General features: G+C 44.1%; 1 long non-coding RNA gene across 1 annotated transcript; it reads right to left on the bottom strand.

Moving 5' to 3' along the window:
* Positions 1-1,013: 1,013 nt before the first annotated feature.
* Positions 1,014-21,213, bottom strand: LOC308587192. The gene is made up of 3 exons (XR_014008283.1): positions 20,716-21,213; positions 20,078-20,152; positions 1,014-1,198 (listed from the first exon to the last, which is right to left on the bottom strand). It is a non-coding gene; the product is annotated as an uncharacterized lncRNA (long non-coding RNA).
* Positions 21,214-21,362: the final 149 nt, after the last annotated feature.

Genomic DNA, 21,362 nt, shown 5'->3' on the forward strand with positions numbered 1-21,362 from the left:
GTGTGTGTGTGTGTGTGTGTGTGTGTGTGTATGGAATGATGTTTCTGTGACCTCTGTTGATGTCGGAGTGCAACTGTCAAAATCTGAGACCTTGTCCTATTAGAATGGGAGACGAAAGATAAAGAGGTAAAATCAGTTATGATTAAATGGGCACAAGATGTAGGTCACAACATTACGATGGAAGATTGGGTTAAATTATGGAAAACTGACTTAAAATTTACAGATTGTTCCCTATTGAAGGAGAATTACATGAAGATGATGTACAGATGGTACACAACACCAGTGCAGTTAGGGAAAATGTACAAAACTAGTTCAAATATATGTTGGGAGTATAAGGAAAAGGAGGGGACATTTTATCATATGTGGTGGGATTGTAAGGTAATTAAAAAAAATGGGAAATGATATACAATGAATTGAAGAAAATGTTCCATTTAACGTTTGTTTAAAAACCTGAGGCATTTTTGTTGGGGATTGTAGGGAAAGACCTGACAAAAAAGTTGAAAAACATCTTCATGTATGCGACAACGGCCGCGAGAGTTCTGGTAGCACAAGGATGGAAGACTGAAGAAACCCCAACTAAAGAATCATGGCAATAAAAATTTATGGACTATGCAGAACTGGCAAAACTGACATATAAGCTACAGGACAAGGATAACTGTGACTTTAAGGATGAATGGGAACCCTTTACAAAGTATCTGAAGACACAACAAAGCAAACTGGACTCCTTGGCAGGTTTTGAATAAACATTCACAAACTTTTTATTGATAATAATCAGCTAAATAGTTTGAGGATCTATACAACTGTGTAACATGCAGAAAACAGCATTCTTAGAGAAACCAAAGACTGGAACTGAGGGAAGTCAGGGGGTGGGGGTGGGTGGGTTTTGTGTGGGAGGTGGGGGAGGGAGGAAAAATGGGGGGGGGGCAAGGATGATATGTTTTTGGATAATATGTCTTGTTATAATTTTGAATAAAAAAAATATCTGAGGCCTTGTTTGGCACAGACAGGGATAGCTCAGGTGGTAGAGCATGAGACTTTTAATCTCAGGGTTGTGGGTTCAAGTTCCACATTGGGTGAAAGATTCCTGCATTGCAGGGAGTTGGGCTAAATGACCCTCATGGTCCCTTCCAACTCTACAAGCCTGTGATTCTGTGCTGTTACTATGTTGTAGTCTTGTTTAGTAGTAGTGGTGCAGTTTCTGAATTGGGGAGAGAGAGAATCACATTTAATATTTATAGTTGATGGTATTATTATTTATTTCAATTCATATCCCACCCTCCCTATGGCAATCACATCAATAACAAAATCCAACAGCAGTTTTAAACCTACAGCGCGGGTGGTGCTGTAGGAACGCAGGTGGCGCTGTGGGTTAAACCACAGAGCCTAGGACTTGCCAATCAGAAGGTTGGCGGTTCGAATCCCCGCAATGGGGTGAGTTCCTGTTGCTTGGTCCCTGCTCCTGCCAACCTAGCAGTTTGAAAGCACATCAAAGTGCAAGTAGATAAATAGGTACCGCTCTGGCAGGAAGGTAAACGGCGTTTCCTTGTGCTGCTCTGATTCGCCAGAAGCGGCTTAGTCATGCTGGCCACATGACCCGGAAGCTGTATGCCGGCTCCCTTGGCCAATAAAGTGAGATGAGCACCGCAACCCCAGAGTCGGCCACGACTGGACCTAATGGTCAGACCAAGGTATCTGGAGAAGTGTGCATGCACACAAAAGCTTAAACCCAGAACAAACTTAGTTGGTCTCTAAGGTGCTACTGGATTTTTTTTAAAAAAATTATGTGCAGTGGTACCTTGGGTTACATACGCTTCAGGTTACATACGCTTCAGGTTACAGACTCCGCTAACCCAGAAATATTGCTTCAGGGTAAGAACTTTGCTTCAGGATGAGAACAGAAATCGCACCGTGGCGGTGGGAGGCCCCATTAGCTAAAGTGGTGCTTCTGGTTAAGAACAGTTTCAGGTTAAGTACGGACCTCCGGAACGAATTAAGTACTTAACCAGAGGTACCACTGTATTTCGACTGTGTCAGACCAACACAGCTACCTACCTCATTCTAAGAACAGTTCAAAATCCATCACATTCTCTCAGCCAATGATTTCAGGGTTGCCAGAAACAGTATCTTTCAGCCATCAAATGCCTGGTTAAATGCTTTAAAATTCCTCCTGAAAATCAGTAACGAGGAAGAGAGATATCTCACTAGGGAGGACATTCTACTAATTTAAGTCTACACAAGTGAGGCTTTTTTTGTTGTTGTTTTTAATCAGCTAAACTCTCCAAGCAGCTGAAGTACAACCTGAGATGCTTTGGGTGGGGGGATCAGAGCTGGGTTGTTCCCAGTAGCTGGGCTGGATTGTGGTGGGTCAATTTGACTGGGACTTAGGGGATTTGGCCTGAGGTGAAAGCAACAGCCTCTCTTAAAGCCTTCAGAAACTGTCCTGCGGCCCATGTAAGACCCCAAAGTATATATCACTATTGCCTCATTTACAAAACAGCCCTTTAATAAATATTTTTTTGCTTAACAGTGCATTACAGGGTAAATCCAGACCCCAATAAATCACCTCAGTGTATCTTTTGAGCTGAACAGGGATGCAAATCAGTTCTGGTTGCTGCATGCAACTTGGGACAACATTTTCCAGGAGAATTCTACGCATGTCCCCAGCACCCGTCTGAAATTTGCCTAAAATTACAATCAAGGTGACTTTGGTGGTTCCTGCTTGGACAAGGAATTTCAAAAGAAGCTAAAGGAGCTTTGGAAAGAGTAGCTACACTTCTTCGAGGAGTCTCACTCGTTCCCAGTAACTAACACGGAATTATTCAATGTGCACATGGTGATGAAATATTTGCTATATCAGGGAAAAGCACAGTATTTAAATATTAAAAAGAATACTGCCCCGTCCTTTTTTTATTCCTTAATTTAAATTTGCATTAGCCATGCATCCCGTTTCCCCACCCTCACTGTTTCTAATTTTTAATTAGCTTAATTTAACTGGAATCTCTAGATAGGTCACAGCTCTCAAGTTTAATAAAAATGGAGTGAAACAGGCTTAATAGAAATTCATAAATTACCAGTGTTCTTTGGAGTAATACATACATAATTTATTTTGGAACGATGCTCCCTGCATTTTACTGTATTTGAGTAACTAATTGTGTTGGATATAGTATCCCTGTGTGAACATCTTTCAAGATGCCAAGCAGATCCTCACTTGGCCCTTGGGATAACACATACACACACACACACATCACCTCACCCCAGCAGCTATGGCTTATCGATCTCCCCTTATCAACAGTTTTAATGACAAGAGAACATTGTCTTGGACAAACTAGAAAATTAATAATCCAGGCTCTGGATGGTAGCACTCTGAAAGAAGATGTTGTTCTGGAAAGCGTGTTCTCCCTAACAGAGAGCACGTGTTGCGGTTGGGGAAACAGGCCACCCTACAGTGACTCGGCAAATTCTTAGCAACCCAAGCACTAAAGGGTTAATTGGGTTGCTGGGGAGTTCTAATTTGGCAATTTGGAGGAGGGGCCAGAGGCTATAAATACAGGGGCCAGACGAGGGAACGTCCTCTTGGCCGTTTTGAACCGGATCACATGGAGCACTTGGACAATCTTCTCATTGTCTGGTTACATTTCTTTATTTCTTTATTTTCCCCTTCTTTTTAATCCTCTCTAGTCCCTTAAATAATTTAATTCCCCCCTTTTCCTGTTCAATTTCCCACCCCACCCCTTACCCTGCCCTGTAGGAAGATTCTCCCTGTATCTGTGGCTTGCCTTTCCCAATAGTGAGAGAGCCCCCGTTAGGGGCTTTCTTTCGCAAAAAGGTTTCCCCCATTTCTCTTGTTGAAATTGTGGGGCTAGTCAGGGCTGTTCCCAGCTTAGCTGGTATCACTTTCGTTTATAGTATCCCCGAAGGTTGGTTTTATGGCTCCCTGTGCCTCCAAGGACTATGAGCACTCTGTATATGCTCTTGAACTATGCTGTTTCTGAACAAGTTTATTTTCTTTAAGTTTGTTTTGCCCTGATAGTGGCGACTGCCATTTTAGATGAGCCATCGTGGCTTAGTGGCTAAAATGCAGGACTAGGACCTGGGAGACAGGGTTCATATACCCCTCTTAGCCATTGTTATAACAAAACAAAACAAACTGCTCCTTTTGAGCTATTCTGTTGCTGGGTAGTTCGGCCCATTTGTGATAAAAGAACTTTGGGTTTCTTGAAGGGGTGCTTCCCTCTAAAAGGGCAAGCAGGGGTACCTGGACAAGCTGTGGGCTACCTCAACTCTGCTATTTCACTGGAAACATTTATGCCTGGCCTAGCAGGTGATCCTAGGGCTTTGCCCTAGAATTCGATGGCCTGGAAGCGTTTCCGGCCTCAATAGTGTCCCCATGTGGTCCATGAAGCATTGGTTTCACTGGGTCAGCAGATAGTGCCGGTAAGGCCTAGGTTGCAGGATTGGTCCCTGTATGGGACAGCTGCATGCTCCCCCATTGCTCTACCTGGACACTTAAGTCCTTTTGGTGGTTACCTCACTGCGAGGGATGTAACGGGCGCCATGTTTGCAATATGCAACTGGGAGAAAGCACCTTTGCGTGCCCGCATTGCAGTTTGCTCTGTGCGTTGCAGAGCACGGCGCTGCACGGGCTGCAATTGCATTGCATTGCTAGGAGATTTGCAGTTGCATTGCACGGAGGGTGTGTGCATTGCATGGAGGGTGTGTGTGCATTGCACGGAGTGTGTAGTTGCATTGCACGGAGTTTGTTGTTGCATTGAACAGAGGGTGTGCAGTGCACGGAGTGTGTAGTTGCATTGCATGGAGTGTAGTTGCATTGCATGAAGGGTGTGTGCATTGCAGGGAGTGTGTAGCTGCATTGCATGGAGTGCGTGTGCATTGCATGGAGGGTCTAGTTGTATTGCACAGAGTGTGTTGTTGTTTTTTTGCATTGCACGGAGTGTGTGTGCATTGCACGGAGTATGTAGTTGCATTGAACAGAGGGTGTGCAGTGCACGGAGTGTGTAGTTGCATTGCATGGAGTGTAGTTGCATTGCATGAAGGGCGTGTGCATTGCAGGGAGTGTGTAGTTGCATTGCACGGGGTGTGTAGTTGCATTGCACGGAGGGTTTGTGTGTGCATTGCACGGAGTGTGTAGTTGCATTGCACAGAGTGTGCTTTTTGCATTGCACGGAGTGTGTAGTTGCATTGCATGGAGAGTGTGTGCACTGCACGGAGTGTGTTTTTTGCATTGCACAGAGTGTGTGTCTGAAAAGGAAGCTGGCTTGGCGGCAGCTTGGTTGGGACTTCTTTAGGGGTTCTGGCCAGCGTCGGCCCTGTAAATTTACATATCATGATGGCAGCACAAGATGCCCCCTGCCCAAGCGGGGGCTGGAAGCTGGCAAGCAATAGCTCAATACCTTTGGCCCTTATTCCCATTTTATTTAGGGATCCAGTTGGATATCGTTGCTAAAACATACCACTTGGCTATGGAGAAGCTGTCTGCCTTGAAGGAAGTTAATTTGTAATACTTCCTCTGTAGCAAGTGATGCTTCACCAGATCCGATCTTGCTGGGTCACTTAACTAATCTTCCCACTAGGCCAGGCTGCCTAGATTTCACCCCTCCCATATCCAAGAATCTCCTGAGGAGTCTGCTGATTCTCCAGAGAGGAGGAGGCGTGTTCTGGTCTCTACTTATTCTGCTCCAGCACCAAGTCAGTCAGTCAGTCAGTCAGTCAGTCAGTCAGTGTCGGAGAGGGAGAGAGACTGAGTGTTAGAGATCATGTGTAGAGATAAGGTTGCTGCTAAGGGCAGCTGCAGACACTCAGTGCAGTGCAGCGTTTATTTATACTTAGACCTATTAAGCTCTGTATATAGTTTGTACAGTTGTAGATAGAATAAAGAAGATATTCTACAGAGCTGCTCTCCGAGTTGTTTATATACTCTGCTAGACTCTGCTGTGCGACGACTGTCTTTTGTTGGAGTGAATCCGGTGCTCACAACTCTAAGCTGTGAGTCCACAGCACTTTGACCTGTTCCTGTGCAGAAGGTGGTCTCTGGAAGTGCTACCCAGCTCGCCTAGCCCAGTTGGGGCTGAAGTGGATGAGTCCAGTTGGTGGAACTGGCTCAAGGGCGATGCTGACAGAGGTCCCCTTACCTTTGTGTTTGCCTACCAAGTGTGGTGAAGGCAGATATCAGGCGATGGTAGCAATTCCTGAATGTATGCAATAGTAGTTCGCCATGGCAGGATACCTTGAACCCGCTCAGGGATTTTCAGGTTCATGCTGGTGCTGCTGGATCTTTGCCCTTTGGTTTTTATTTCAAGGGCTGCTGGTGTGCAAAGCTATGGCCTCGAGCCTGGTGTGGTGAGGCAATCATGTGACATAACTTTTCTTGAGTTTTCCACATTGTAGTAGCAGTTCACATGTGGCCCGAGGAGTTCAGTGACAATCGGATCTGCTTTTGGTCTGATAACCAGGTAGTGGTGAGCGTCTTGGCAAAACAGTCCTCATGCTGTAGCACAGTCCCTGCCCCTCCGCTCATGCTTTCGAGCTGCGCCACTTAAGGTTTAATATTGTGCTTTCTACTCTCCAAATTACGCTGACACTATCCGATTTTCAGATGAAGCGCTTCAGATCCTGGGCTCCAGACTCAGCTATTGCCAGACTTTTCCAGACCTGTGGCATTTTGACAACAATTAGTAATTTCAGAGAGCGGCAGCTTCCATTTCCCCTTCTGCTTTTACCTCTTATGGGAAGGCCTGGATGGATTTCTTAGCCTTAAGCTGGCAGTTCTCGGCCATTCAGAAGAATTGGCCCCCATCCTCTGAGCAGATCCTGCAGTATTTGGTCCACCTGCTGCAGATTGGGCATGTGGTTATAACTATCCGAATTCAGTCCGCTGCAATGTCTGTTACATTGAAGCTTTATTTTTCAGAGACCCTTGTATAAAGTTTGCAGTGCGCAGGGCCTTGGAAGGTTGGAATAGGCTCCAACCTCATAGGACAGTGGGCAGGAAGTCGGTCAATTTTTACCTATGCAGTATCTGCAACAAGTTAAAACTTTCTGCGGGTTAAAGATCAAGGTGAGACTCCTTTCAGTAGTCCATTGCATTTTCGCACTGAGGGTTGGGGAAATAGTTGTTGCAGCCAGCACGGGGCTGAGAGTCTGGAGGCTTATTGCTTCAGGACTTTTCCTTATCCTTTGGAGCTTGTCATTAGAGTTGGTAACTCTAAAACAGACTTAGTGGGCAGGAGTGCCACAATCAGGCTTTCTGCCACAGGTGAGGAGGACCCTTGCCCGGTTATGGATAACAGAATATTTGGCTTTTTATTCCCTGGTGGCTGGCCCGCTCCTAGTGCATGAAAATGGGTTCCCGTTAGCCCGGCATCAATGTGCTTACGTCGTGCACCAGTTATTACAGCCTGCGGCTTGCTTACCACTGAACACTCCTCATTCCTTACGATTAGGTGCTGCTGCAAAGGCTGCACACTGGGTGCCTGTCAGTAGACAGGATTGTGAATACGGGTCATTGGAAGTCTGACGCTGACAAGGGTTATATCAGGAAGTGTCACAATGATGTCTGTGCTGATGCTTGTCTGTTATTTCCTTTTTTCATAGGAGCAGCTGTGCACATTTGAGCCACAGCATTGTACACTAGGCTGGCAAGCATGTTGACGAGTTTGGACTGGGGCGCCATCTCAGTCTTCCTGCCCATGTGAACATATACTGGATGTCCAGATGGGGAATGCTTTGGGAGGAGATCCTTCCTTTGGTGCGGTCGAGTGTGACCTGTGCAGGTCCTCCCGCAGTGCTGGTGGTACAGCTGGGCGTGAATGTTTGCTGTCTTCCTCCAGCATAAGTTTGCATTCCTGCATGCAAGAGGGCTTGGATTGAGTTGATGGCAACTCTCCCTGGACTCAAAATAATTTAAGGCATTGGTTCAAGGTGGTTTGGAGGGGGGGTTGGAGCACCTGTCCCCTCCAATGCGCAAAGATGTTCCATTAAGGGAATCCAAGGATTCGCCATGCTTTTGTCGACCCCTTTCGAGGGTTAGGGACATGCCAGAGTCCCTGGGAGCATTTGGGGTGAGCTTGAGTCTGATCCTGGTTCATTGCTCCCCCATGCTGTTTACTGGAACTGGCGATATGGTGGGGCCCAGTCGTCAGTGCTGCCCTGCTGAGGTCAGGTGCAGCTAGTCGGGAACCAATGCCTAGACAAACTACCACCGAGCAGGCCAGAAAGCATGTTAATAAGGTGGTGGATAATAGAATAAAATAAATAAAGTAAATAAAATAACAAATAAAATAAAATAGGTCCTTGCTTTAGGTGGTTCTGTAATATTGCACCCTCCTAATTTTCTTCAAGGCTATTGCCCTCTTTAGGGCAGATGGGGTGCATCTTTCCCCTATGGGGAACAACACCTGGTGGGATGCGATTGCCTTGGGATTCATTGCTCCCCCACAATGTTTGCTGGTACGGACGATATGGTGGGGCCCAGTCGTCAGTGCTGCCCTGCTGAGGTCAGGTGCAGCTAGTCGGGAACCAATGCCTAGACAAACGTACCACCAAGAAGGCCGGAAAGCATGTTAATAAGGCAGTGGAAATAAAATACAGGTCGTTGGAAATCGAATGCATTCAAAGATTATGTTCGTTAACATTACTGGTGTCTTACAATTTTTGCTTGTTTTATCTTATTTATCAGGTTTAGCGGTGACCCGCGTTTGGATTGTGGGGCACAGTATCGTCCATTGGGCTGGCGTCGCAGCACGGCAATCTGGATTGGGTCCAGATTTCGGCTTTCCTCCACATATTCGCTTGTCTTGGCTGTCCAGACGTGGGATGCGCTGGTCGGAGTTCCTGCCAAGTATCCGGAGGCAGTTGCTCTTGGAGGGGCCGCCAGCTGCTATTGTGGTGCAGCTTGGTGAGAACGACCTGGTGCCCATGGACTGTTTGTCACTACGTGCTGCAATTTTGGGTGGCCTGGAGACGCTGCGTGCAATGGTGCCGACAGCGAAAATTTTTTGGTCAGCTTTTGCAACGCTGCGTTTGGAAGGGCAGTCGTTGCCCGGCTGCCACTGAAAGGGCCAGAAAACGCATCAATTCTGCTGTGGTCAGAAAAGTTTTGGAGCTGGGTGGCGATGCAATTTCCCACCCCGAGATTCTTTTTGAGAGGCCATCCTTTCAATGCTGCTGTTTCCAGAAGGATTGTGGAGTTGGGTGGAGAGGTATTTTTCATCCCGAAATCACCTTTCAAGCGGCAGCCCTTTTTAGGGCTGATGGAGTGCACCTGTCGGCTTCTGGGAATGAGGCTTGGATAGGTGCAGTGGTGGCCAAGCTGAGGTCTTGGCTGGGGCTGTGAGTGGTTGGCGGGGAGCTGAGGGCTCCATGGCGGTTAGGCATTGGTTAAATGGTGCTTGGAGGGGTAAGTGCCTACCCCTCCAAATGATGCGAATGGGAATTCCGTTAAAGGAAATCCAGGGGCTTGCCATTCTTTCGTCCTTGTCCCCGGAGTCGGACTTGGGCCGGGCAAGCCCCACCGGAACATGAGGGTGAGAGGTGTTAGTCTGATTCCCAGCTTCATTCTCACCCAATACTTGTTTCCCACGCTGGCTTCCGTTGGTGTCCGGAAGGCCAGCTCTGTCCCTGAGGGCAAGGACAGATAGTCATAACCAGTGCCTAAGCAACCACTCACGTATTTTGTATTTGAATAAAGTTGTGGCCAAAATTATGCCAAAAACCTTAAACAAAAATTGAAGTGTGAAGTGTGAGTTATTTGGGGGGTGGCTTGTGGGACTCAACACGCAAACCATTTCCTTAATGCAATTTTAAAGTAAATTGAAATAACTATTGTATATTCATTATTAATCAAGATGAGCTGGATGAACGCTGCTTCCTTAGGCAGCAGTGGATGAAGTGAATGCTCAGGAGCTCAAAAAATCACACCCTGTCTCCTGTTAACTGCACCAACAATGGGCTCGCTTAGTGCTCATTTTCTTACAGAATGGCATGTCAGCAAGAAGCAGAGTGAGAATTAATGAGCCCTTCGTTGTGATGACTGAGCATTTAACTGAAAAAATGATGTGCCGCACTCCTACGCTTGGCAGCGAAGAGGTCCAAAGTTCAGCAAGTGTAAAGACGCCAAGAGTGAAGGTGGAACAACTTTACCAATTGTCTTGCTGGCTTGCTGCAGGGAGGTGTGTGAAACCCATCTGAGATAGGTCACCATCTTTGTTCTTATCTTCCCTAAAAATCCCTGTAGAAAATTCATCTGTGCCGGAGCCCCCAAATTTAATCAGTGAGAACTCTGCTGTAGGATGGTACTCGACTAAGTTTTACTCAGAGTAAACCCATTGAAATGAATGAACATAACTAAGTTTGAGACATTAATTTCAAAATTTCAATGGATTGACTATGAGTAAAGCTTAGTTGGTTATCTATCTATCTATCTATCTATCTATCTATCTATCTATCTATCTATCTATGAATATGATGGAATACACCAAGGGATAGAAGCTTAACAGTTGAATTAGCTATCGGAAGGAAATAAGCTTTGATGCTAGTAAATAATTCTTTGCTTCTCAAGTAAGACTGGGGTTCCGTCTCCACAATGGTCAAAACACAAGGAGCCAATTTTCAGCTGTAAACACAAAGCAAAGAGAGAACCATTCATGTACAACTTCTCAAAACTAGTGTTCCAAGTCACTATAATCATGAAATTCTGGGGGACAGTGAGAAGACAACCAATTACTGCCTGATGAACTTGATCAATTGCATCCTATGTAATATTGATGTGTATTATTCTACCTGTGATAAACTTGCCAAATGTGGTTTACTGGGTTGTACAGAATTGTGTGTGTCGGCCCCTGTCTATAGGAACGGCATATTGATCTGTAGCTTTCGTTTTCTTGTCAAAGCTAATTTCATCATTGTACTAAAATATGCCCTATCGTGGGAGGATTTTAGAAAACCATCTCTCCCACTGTTATGAGTTCATTATGAAGTAATCCAAAGTCAAAATTTGTATTTGGAAACTGATACATAAAGAAAAATGATGGAACCCAAAGATGATGAGTTATTGACGCGCTCATTGACACAGGTGGTTTCGTACAAAATATCAATGCAAACGGTTTGAGGGAGAGAAAAATCCATAGCCCTCAGAATAGTCTGCAAGCATTTCAGTCGGCAGAGCGGTAAGCCAACACTGTAGAGCTTTGTGTATTAGCATTTTTGTCTCTAACTAATCAGAGATATGGATTGAAACAGAGAAGCCATAATAATAATAATACAATAAGGGATCTTTTCTATGTTCAGAACCCCCAGTTTTGACATTTGGTTGCAATTCTTCCTAATGCATTCAGAACTATTTCAGTAGTAATACTAAATACCCCTCTCTCTCCATATCTCTCTCCACACACACACACACACACACACACACACACACACACACAGTTGTACAGTGGTACTTCAGGTTACATACGCTTCAGGTTACAGACTCCGCTAACCCAGAAATAGTGCTTCAGGTTAAGAACTTTTCTTCAGGATGAGAACAGAAATCGTGCTCCGGCGGCGTGGCAGCAGCAGGAGGCCCCATTAGCTAAAGTGGTGCTTCAGGTTAAGAACAGTTTCAGGTTAAGTACAGACCTCCAGAACGAATTAAGTACTTAACCCGAGGTACCACTGTACCTTGGCTGTCAAACGTAATCCATCCCAGGAGTCCATTCAACTCCCAAAATGGTTTGAAAACCAAGGCACAGCTTCCGATTGGCTGCAGGAGTTTCCTCAACTCAGTCGGAAGCCGTTTAAGCCATGTTGGACATTCGGCTTCTGAAAAATTTTCACAAACAGGAATACTCATGTCCAGGTTTGTGGTGTTCAGGAGCCAAAACTTCCAAGTACCAAGACATTCAAGAACCAAGGTACGACTGTACTCGTACTCTCTCTCTCTCTCTCTCTCTCTCTCTCTCTCTCTCTCTCTAATACATTTATACATCATTAAGGACTACTTTCCCCCAACGTCGGGGATGGCCGTAGCAGAATGTGAAAAGACAACAGTTGAAGCCACCTGCCTCACCCAGTTTAACAGAATAGAAGGAAACTTCTTCCTCACATGACTGCCATCATGTGGGGGTGCACCACCTCCACAAGCCCCTCTGCCACATCACTCTGCGCCTCACCGCAGGTGTCCGACTCCCAAAACATGGAAAATGATAAAACGGGCAACAGTGATGCAAGAGAAGCAGGGGGCTTGTCTATTCCCTCACATGACTGGATTCACGATTAACGTCAAAATCAGTTGTCACCTTCATAATGTCTTGTAGACCTTGAACTGTGATGTCATCACATTCTGATTTCCACGAGGCACTTTATTTATTTATTTATTACCAATTTATCTAGTGGATTGTTGTTGTTGTTTTTAAAAAACTCACACCCAATAACCTCAAGGTGGTTTTTGTTGTTGTTTAGTCGTTTAGTCGTGTCCGACTCTTCGTGACCCCATGGACCAGAGCACGCCAGGCACTTCTGTCTTCCACTGCCTCCCGCAGTTTGGTCAAACTCATGCTGGTAGCTTTGTGAACACTATCCAACCATCTTGTCCTCTGTCGTCCCCTTCTCCTTGTGCCCTCCATCTTTCCCAACATCAGAGTCTTTTCCAGGGAGTCTTCTCTTCTCATGAGGTGGCCAAAGTACTGGAGCCTCAGCTTCAGGATCTGTCCTTCCAGTGAGCACTCAGGGCTGATTTCCTTCAGAATGGATAGGTTTGATCTTCTTGCAGTTCATGGGACTCTCAAGTGTCTCCTCCAGCACCATAATTCAAAAGTATCAATTCTTCAGCGATCAGCCTTCTTTATGGTCCAGCTCTCACTTCCATACATCACCACTGGGAAAACCATAGCTTTTACTATATGGACCTTTGTTGGCAAGGTGATGTCTCTACTTTTTAAGATGCTGTCTAGGTTTGTCATTGCTTTTCTCTCAAGAAGCAGGCGTCTTTTAATTTCGTGACTGCTGTCACCATCTGCAGTGATCATGGAGCCCAAGAAAGTAAAATCTCTCACTGCCTCCATTTCTACCCCTTCTATTTGCCAGGAAGTGATGGAACCAGTGGCCATGATCTTCGTTTATTTAATGTTGAGCTTCAGACCATATTTTGCGCTATCCTCTTTCACCCTCAATAAAAGGTTCTTTAATTCCTCCTCACTTTCTGCCATCAAGGTTGTGTCATCTGCATATCTGAGGTTGTTGATATTTCTTCCAGCAATCTTAATTCCGGCTAGGGATTCATCCAGCCCAGCCTTTCACATGATGAATTCTGCATATAAGTTAAATGAGCAGGGAGACAATATACAGCCTTGTCGTACTTCCTTTCCCAATTTTGAACCAATCAGTTGTTCCAAGGTGGTTTACAAAGAGATAAAACAATAACATTGGGGTGGGGATTACAACAATACTTTAAAACATTTAAAAAGTTAAAAAAACATAAACTCAACCGGATTAAAATTCACCTTGACATTCTAAGCATCTTTCAAAGCATCTCAGCCTTTCAAGCATTCTTGGCTGCTGATGTTGGGAAGTGGGGAAACGTGAACTGTTTTGACAATTCAGTAAAGGGAGACAGGTTTTCTACACTCACGTTTGCCAGATTTAGCAGTGGTGGTGCTCCTGTCACTGTAATGCCTAATTTGGCCCTATATAGCTTGCACATAGAAGGCGTAGAATGCAATCCTACAGATTCACTGTGTTGAACTGAATGTTAACTTTTCCCCCCTACCCTAAACAAACAATATTTATCAGCTTCAGGCTTTTGCCTCAAATTGCAAATGCTGTGAAAAGTACTGGGAAGAAATCATATTCAGAGCATATTCCATTTCCAACTATTAGCTTCTTTAAGAGTACATTTCAAAAGATGAAAGATAAAATGCTATAGACTAATGGAAGGGGGGAAAACAGTATATTTTAAAAATGTTATTTCTTTGTGACTAGGCCAAATATATATTAGTTTTAATCCCAGTGACAGGATTTTATGGGGAACAATAAAGGCGATAGAAAATAATGCTGATAACATCTCTTGGCATTAGCATGCGTTTTGTGCTGTGTGTTAGTGGAGAAGCGAAGGGAGGGGGTTGTTATTTGACCATTAAATTAATGGAGCCGATAAATGGGATTGTCACAGTGACACAAAGTGACAGTCTGGCTGTTTTTATCTGAACCATTTTGAACATGACATTTCTAATGTACAGAATTACCTCCCTGGATAGCTGCATTTTATGATATGTGTGCTTTAGTTTAAAGTATAGTAAAAACTATTTATTTATTCTTCAGGAAGGTAAGTGGAAATGCTGCTCCTCAAAAGCACAGAGGGAAAAAGAAGTAGAGACTGAGGAATCCACACATCCTACCCAAAATAGACATTTAATGCTTTTATTAAGCTTTTATGAAGCCCAGTCTGAGTGCCTGTGTTGGCTTCATGTAAAGGGAAAAGGTAAAGGACCCCTGGATGGTTAAGTCCAGTCAAAGGTGACTATGGGGTTGCGGCGCTCATCTCGCTTTCAGGCTGAGGGAGTCGGTGTTTGTTCACAGACAGCTTTCCGGGTCATGTGGCCAGCATGACTAAACTGCTGCTGGCACAATGGGACACTGTGATGGAAACCAGAGTGCACGGAAATGTTGTTTACCTTCCCGCCACAGCGGTACCTATTTATCTACTTGCACTGGCATGCTTTTGAACTGCTAGGTTGGCAAGAGCTGGGACAAAGCAATGGGAGCTCACTCAGTCATGGGGATTCGAACCGCCGACCTTTGAACCTTCTGATTGGCAAGCCCAAGAGGCTCAGTGGTTTTGACCCACAGCACCACCCACTTCCCTTCATGAGAATGTTAGAAGAGCCTGTTGGAGTGGCCAATGTCATGCCTAGTCCATCATTGTGTTCTCACCGTGGCCAAGCAGATGCATTTGGGAAGCCTGAAAGCTGAGCACGACAGCACTCTCTTCAGGTTTGGCCCTGGCTGAAGCACCCTCGCCCAGAAGACAATGGACCCCTCTTGGCCCCACTGGCCCTGGTGAGGTTATTGGATGATGTGTAGGCCCTGCTGTGGTGGTAGGGTAAGAAGTGGGCAGCAGCAACGCCAGGGCCAAACAGGAAATGGTGCTCTTGTGATGATGAGAAGGGTCACTACTGGTATGGAATTAAAATGGTGGCTACTATAGCTGACTGGTACAGAATCCATCCTCAGTGTAACATTGGCCAAAATGTGATGTTGCTGCATAATAACATTACGTGGGTCCTCTGTGTATTCTGAGGTAGTTCGCACAGTGGTCTCTAGAGGTACCCAGGGTGCCTTTCAGCTCCAAGCAAAAATAACCAAAAAAAATCCCAGTTATATGCCTACCTAAGTGCTGTGGGTTAAACCACAGAGCCTAGGACTTGCCGATCAGAAGGTAGCGGTTCGAATCCCCGCAATGGGGTGAGCTCCCGTTGCTCGGTCCCTGCTCCTGCCAACCTAGCAGTTCGGAAGAACGTCAAAGTGCAGGTAGATAAATAGGTACTGCTCTGGCGGGAAGGTAAACAGCATTTCCGTGCGCTGCTCTGGTTCGCCAGAAGTGGCTTAGTCATGCTGGCCACATGACCCGGAAGCTGTACACTGGCTCCCTCAGCCAGTAAAGCGAGATGAGTGCCGCAACCCCAGAGTCAGTCACGACTGGACCTAATGGTCAGGGGTCCCTTTACCTTTACCTAAGTGCAGGTAGGCATAAAATCAAATGCCCCCTACCCCACCTAATGGTCCTGACATTTACCGAAGGATGCCAAGAGCTGATCTCAGAGTGAAAGCATACATTCTCACAATTTCAGAGTCTATTATGGCAACATTCTCAAGCTATGGGTCAGGAAGTCTGAAGGTCAGGTAGTCTCTCTGCATACATGAGGTGGGATGTGGATGGTCATATATTCATAGAATCATAGAATCACCAAACTGTAGAGTTGGAAGGGACCCCAAGGATCAGCTAGTGCAACCGCCTGCAAGGCAAGCATCTCAGCTAAAGCATCCATGACAGATGGCCATCCAACTGCTGCTTAAAAACCTCCAAGGAGAGTCCACAAGCTCTCCTTGGACCATCTGGGAACTGCAACTGTGAATCAAGTCTGTGGTTTTCTGATGGGGAAGCAGCTGTCAGCTAGAACTGGAGGGGCAGTAGGTGGCAAGGCCAAAATCCAACACAGAACCAAAACTTCTCAAGTCAAATTTACTCATAAATTTGTTCTGTCCTGTTTCTGTGTGAATCTGTGATTTTTTGATATTTTTTTTAAGAGCAGGAAAAACTGCATTTAAATAGGAATTTAAGTCCATAGTTTTATATTTTTCTCAAAAATATGTATGTGTGTGTGTGTGTGTGTGTATATATATATATATATATATATATATATATATATATATATATTCTCAAGGAAATATTGCTCTATCACAACATTCAGAGAAGTGTGAAATCTGATAGACAGCTAGATTCCCAACACACACTTTCGTGTGGGAGGTGTGGATTGGGTCAGCTTGTATTGCAATTCAGAAAGATTGTGTACTTCAAGCATCCCCTAGTTTAGACTACTTAAAATACAGTGTTGTTCACTTGAAAACTGCAGCTGGTGGTCCATCTGTTGATTAAATGTGAATGGAAAAAACGCTGGTTACACCAGTCCTGACCAACTGCCCTAGATCTCAAATCAAGGTGCTAGCTTGTCCTGACTTTGGAGACCCAACCTGGGTCAAGAACACCTAAGGGAGTAACTGCTCTCCCAAGGTGCACCCAATGGCCTTGAAAGTCTAGGAGACGTTCTGATGGTTGTCCCACCCTTTACTGTTACTGGAACACAGAGGGGCCTCCTTGGTTTTGACATCCAACATTTACATCTCTTCCAAGAGAACGTAGACCTTTTGCTTATCAGCTGAAAACAGTTTCCTTCTTTCAATCATTTGCTCTCTTGGGTTTATTACGGCTGATGGTTGAGATCTTCTATTTCTAACTTCCATTTAACAGACTGATTTTAATATGCCTTAATATTATTCAGTCTTCTGACTCATATTTTTGCTCATTGCTCTTTTTGGATAAAAAGGAAATAAAAGCACTATAAAAATGCATATATATATATATATATATATATATATATATATATATATATATATATCCCATATTGGATTGGTTCCTAAGTTTTCATTCCTGAGATAGGATGAGCAAAAATAATTATTAAAGCATTGATCAAAAACCATGCTATTTTGGCAGACTTATTACCCTCATAAATATTTGAAGCAGGAAAAGAACAAACTTGCAACTTCCAAATTATCTTAGAAACAGATGGGGGATAGACATATTTTTATATAAGAACCTAACATTTTATATAGAAATACATGTATAAAATTCCAATTTCATTTATTTTAAGGAAAACAGTGTTAGGATGGGCAACTGGGAAGCACAGGGGAATTTTTCATTGGGAATGATAAGAACTGTAGTTTAACTTCCATTATTAAAAGCCCTATTTAGCTTGGGACCAGGATACCTGAATGATTGTCTCAGCACTTATCAGGAGGTCCATTCCACACAATGCAGGAATTGTGCCTTTAGTGTTCTGGAACCCCTTAATTACCCCTCCTGTAGAATATTAGGCACTGTCTCTGTTGCCTTCTTGCTGCCTATTGAATACTTTCCTCATCCAACATTGTTTTATCACTTGTTTGCCTCCCTGGGCTCCTTCAGGAGGAAGCACGCATTAAACAGCAACCACCAGTTGCTTCAGACGACTTGTAAAGGCAAATCTTTTTGCCCAGGTTTCGCTAGACCCATAGGATTAAATCCTGTTTTTATTTTAATTATTATTATTATTATTATTGTTGTTGTTGTTGTTATTTATTTATACCCCACCCATCTGGCTGCACTTCCCACTCTGGGCGGCTTCCAACAAAATATTAAAATACAGTAATCCATCAAACATTAAAAGCTGCACTAAACAGGGCTGTCTTCAGATGTCTTCTAAAAGTCTGGTAGTTGTTGTTCTCTTTGACATCTGATGGGAGAGCATTCCACAGGGTGGGTGCCACTACCAAGAAAGCCCTCTGCCTGGTTCCCTGTATTTTTTTTTTAAAAAGATATTTATTAAAAGTTTAACAATTACAGGAAAAAAGGAAAAAAGAGAGATTAAAAAGTTACAATACAATACATCAAAAAGCAATATAAAACAAAATAAAAAACAATACAGCACAACGATGAGGGGGAAAAACAAAACAAAAACAAAAAAAAACATTTAAAAACAAAAACATTTAAAAAACACATCCAGTATTTCCATATCCTTATCTTTCATTTACTTGTTTCCCTTACTGCCTGGTTCCCTGTAACTTGGCTTCTCACAGTGAGGGAACTGCCAGAAGGCCCTCGGAGCTGGACCTCAGTGTCCGGGTAGAACGATGGGGGTGGAGATGCTCCTTCAGATATACTGGGCTGAGGCCACTTAGGGCTTTAAAGGTCAGCACCAACATTTTGAATTGTGCTCAGAAATGTGTGCAAATTTCCAGGTAGCTGTTCTTGTTTTTAAATACTTTCATGCTACTGCTTTCCTGGTTTTATGTTGTATTTCTGTTTTCATGGTACTGTTTATACTTTCTATGTTCTGTACGCCGCTAGAGGTTTTAAAAACATTAAGAAGTTTATAAACTATTGTAAATAATAATATAGTAATAATAAATTAGGAAGCCCTTTAGCAACTGGGGATGGACAGCTTAGTCTGTTTCCAGTCCATCTCAGATTTACATTGCTTATCCATAGATCTGTCCCATCCCATTTCCAGATTAATCTGCTTTAAATCCTCACCAATAAAGTACTTATTTACACAGCAAATAACCCTTTGGGGTTCCACAAGTGGCACACACCTCAAAACTGTGACTCCACTGTAAGAAGTGAAGGAAATTCTACACATAAGATGGCTTCTTATCATGGCAGCAGTCTAGCACATTTAAGGGATAGGACTTCAATTTGCATTCTTTAGAGAGTCGTTTCACAAGGTCCCACACATGTGGAAATGCAATCAAATGGGACAACTGTCAAGGTCTGTTTAATTTACAAGACTTTCAGCCTTGAGAGTGCCCCTTTCAGTTTCGAACAGCATTATCTTTCATTTTCCTAATTGGTAGTGCAGTAAAGGCTAAATGCAAAGTCAGGAAATTAATTTAGATATGATACCCTGGATCTCAATTTCTTTAATTTGGGCTGACATATTCAATTATGGGTCGCTCTATCAAAGGTGTTGGGCTTAAGGAATGTCACGGAAGAGGCTAATGATCAGTGCTTGCAAAGAATGAGAAGGGGAAGGGGGAACCTGGAAATATCGAAAGAGGGGGTGATGTTCCCCACCCCTCCATAATATCACCTTTTCCCTTGTAACAAGAGAAATGGAGAAAATTATGGGCCCATTATTTGCTTGCAACATGTCACATTGTCCAGACCAGTGTAAGCACTTGCATTCCATGGATCCTCTTTTGTTTCTCTTCACCACCAGGGAATGAGTGTATGGTCTTCAGCAAATTAAACTGAGCCTTAGTTCCTCGCTTGTAAAAACTGAACAGTGACTAGGGATGCAATACATTAGGAAAGTGTGGAGCAATTTCACTCGGGAAGGAGGTCTGCTGAAGAGGCTCTCAGGATCTCAGACCACCAGAAGTGGAAATTGCACCAACTTACCCCTATTGGTGGGACGCGGGTGGCACTGTGGGTTAAACCACTGATATTAGGACTTGCCGATCAGAAGGTCGGCGGTTCGAATCCCTGCGACAGGGTGAGCTCCCGTTGCTTGGTCCCTGCTTCTGCCAACCTACCAATTCGAAAGCATGTCAAAGTGCAAGTAGATAAATAGGTACCATTCTGGCGGGAAGGCAAACGGCATTTCCGTGTGCTGCTCTGGTTCGCCAGAAGCAGCTTAGTCATGCTAGCCACATGACCCGAAAGGTGTACGCCGGCTCCCTAGGCCAATAAAGCGAGATGAGCGCTGCAACCCCAGAGTCAGTCACGACTGGACCTAATGGTCAGGGGTCCCTTTACTCTTTACCTTACCCCTACTGGTTGTCATCTTGTTGGAAGGTCCCCTATGACATCCAAGATGGTGCCCTCAAATATGGGAGGCAGGAACTAGATAACAAAGCAGAGGGACAGAGACTGGGTAAACTGTGCATAGGTCACTTCAGATCTCAAATTCCTCCTTATAAATGGTGCTTCTAAGCCTCAACTTTACACTCCTTGTCTGGAGGCTTTTATCTACCACACCATATTGTGAAGCATCTATGTGTTTCCAGCAGTGATGGATTTACGTATAAGCTAAACAAGCTATAGCTTAGGGGCCCACTCTCTTGGGCCCCCCCCCCAAAAAAAAAGAAATTAAAGGAAAAACAAAACAGGATGTACATTTCCAAAATATAAGATAAAAAAACAATTAAAATAAAACCTACATACAGCAACAGTGTTTTGTGTTGTGTAGGCTCCTGTAAGTAATGGGCCCTAAAATATCACTGGTTCGCTCATTTCTATATATAGGGTGCCTACATTCTGCATTGACTGGTTGCATAGCCACATGTGCAAATGGCTTTAGATACCTATTAGGTCCATAAATTACTATATAGCATATATTCAATACAAAAAACAGCAACAATTTGTTGTTGAGAAAAGGCAGCTGGACATATAAAGGGCCCCATTACCTTCAGTAGTTGATGGCCTCATCAAACCTAAATCCGGCCCTCGTTTCCAGTGCTGTTTCGTGTTCCTGAAAGCAATTTAATAATATGAGCGATGCACATCTGGGTTCCTGTGACCAAAGGATGCGATTGATTTGTGTCGTCCTTGGGAAGGAGTTCTTCATAATCCAGGGATTCTGAGGCTTTCAAGGAGAAACCTATGTTGTGGCAGCATATGACTCTAGGGATACCTTCAGAGGTATATTTAGCAAGCTCTCTTAGGATGTTTCCAACATTGAAGAATTGCACTGTTCAGCAGTAATGGGCTGCAATGCCAATACTCCTTTTCAGCCAAGAGACAAAACTGGCCTTTATTTGGGCACCACTTTTATACTCAAAGAGCACCTTGGTCTCAGCAGGATCAGACTGACTTCATTTAGCAAAGTTTAATCCTGCAAAGAGAGGTGGAGGAAGAAGTTTAAAATGGAAAGAAAGAAAAGACTCGTTTTGCACTGAGCTTCGAAACCATAGAATCATAGAATCATAGAGTTGGAAGAGACCACAAGGGCCATCGAGTCCAACCCCCTGCCAAGCATGAAACACCATCAGAGCACTCCTGACATATGGTTGTCAAGCCTCTGCTTAAAGACCTCCAAAGTAGGAGACTCCAC

Source organism: Podarcis bocagei, assembly GCF_964188305.1.
Source record: "Podarcis bocagei genome assembly, chromosome: 5".
NCBI classification, from domain to species: domain Eukaryota; kingdom Metazoa; phylum Chordata; class Lepidosauria; order Squamata; family Lacertidae; genus Podarcis; species Podarcis bocagei.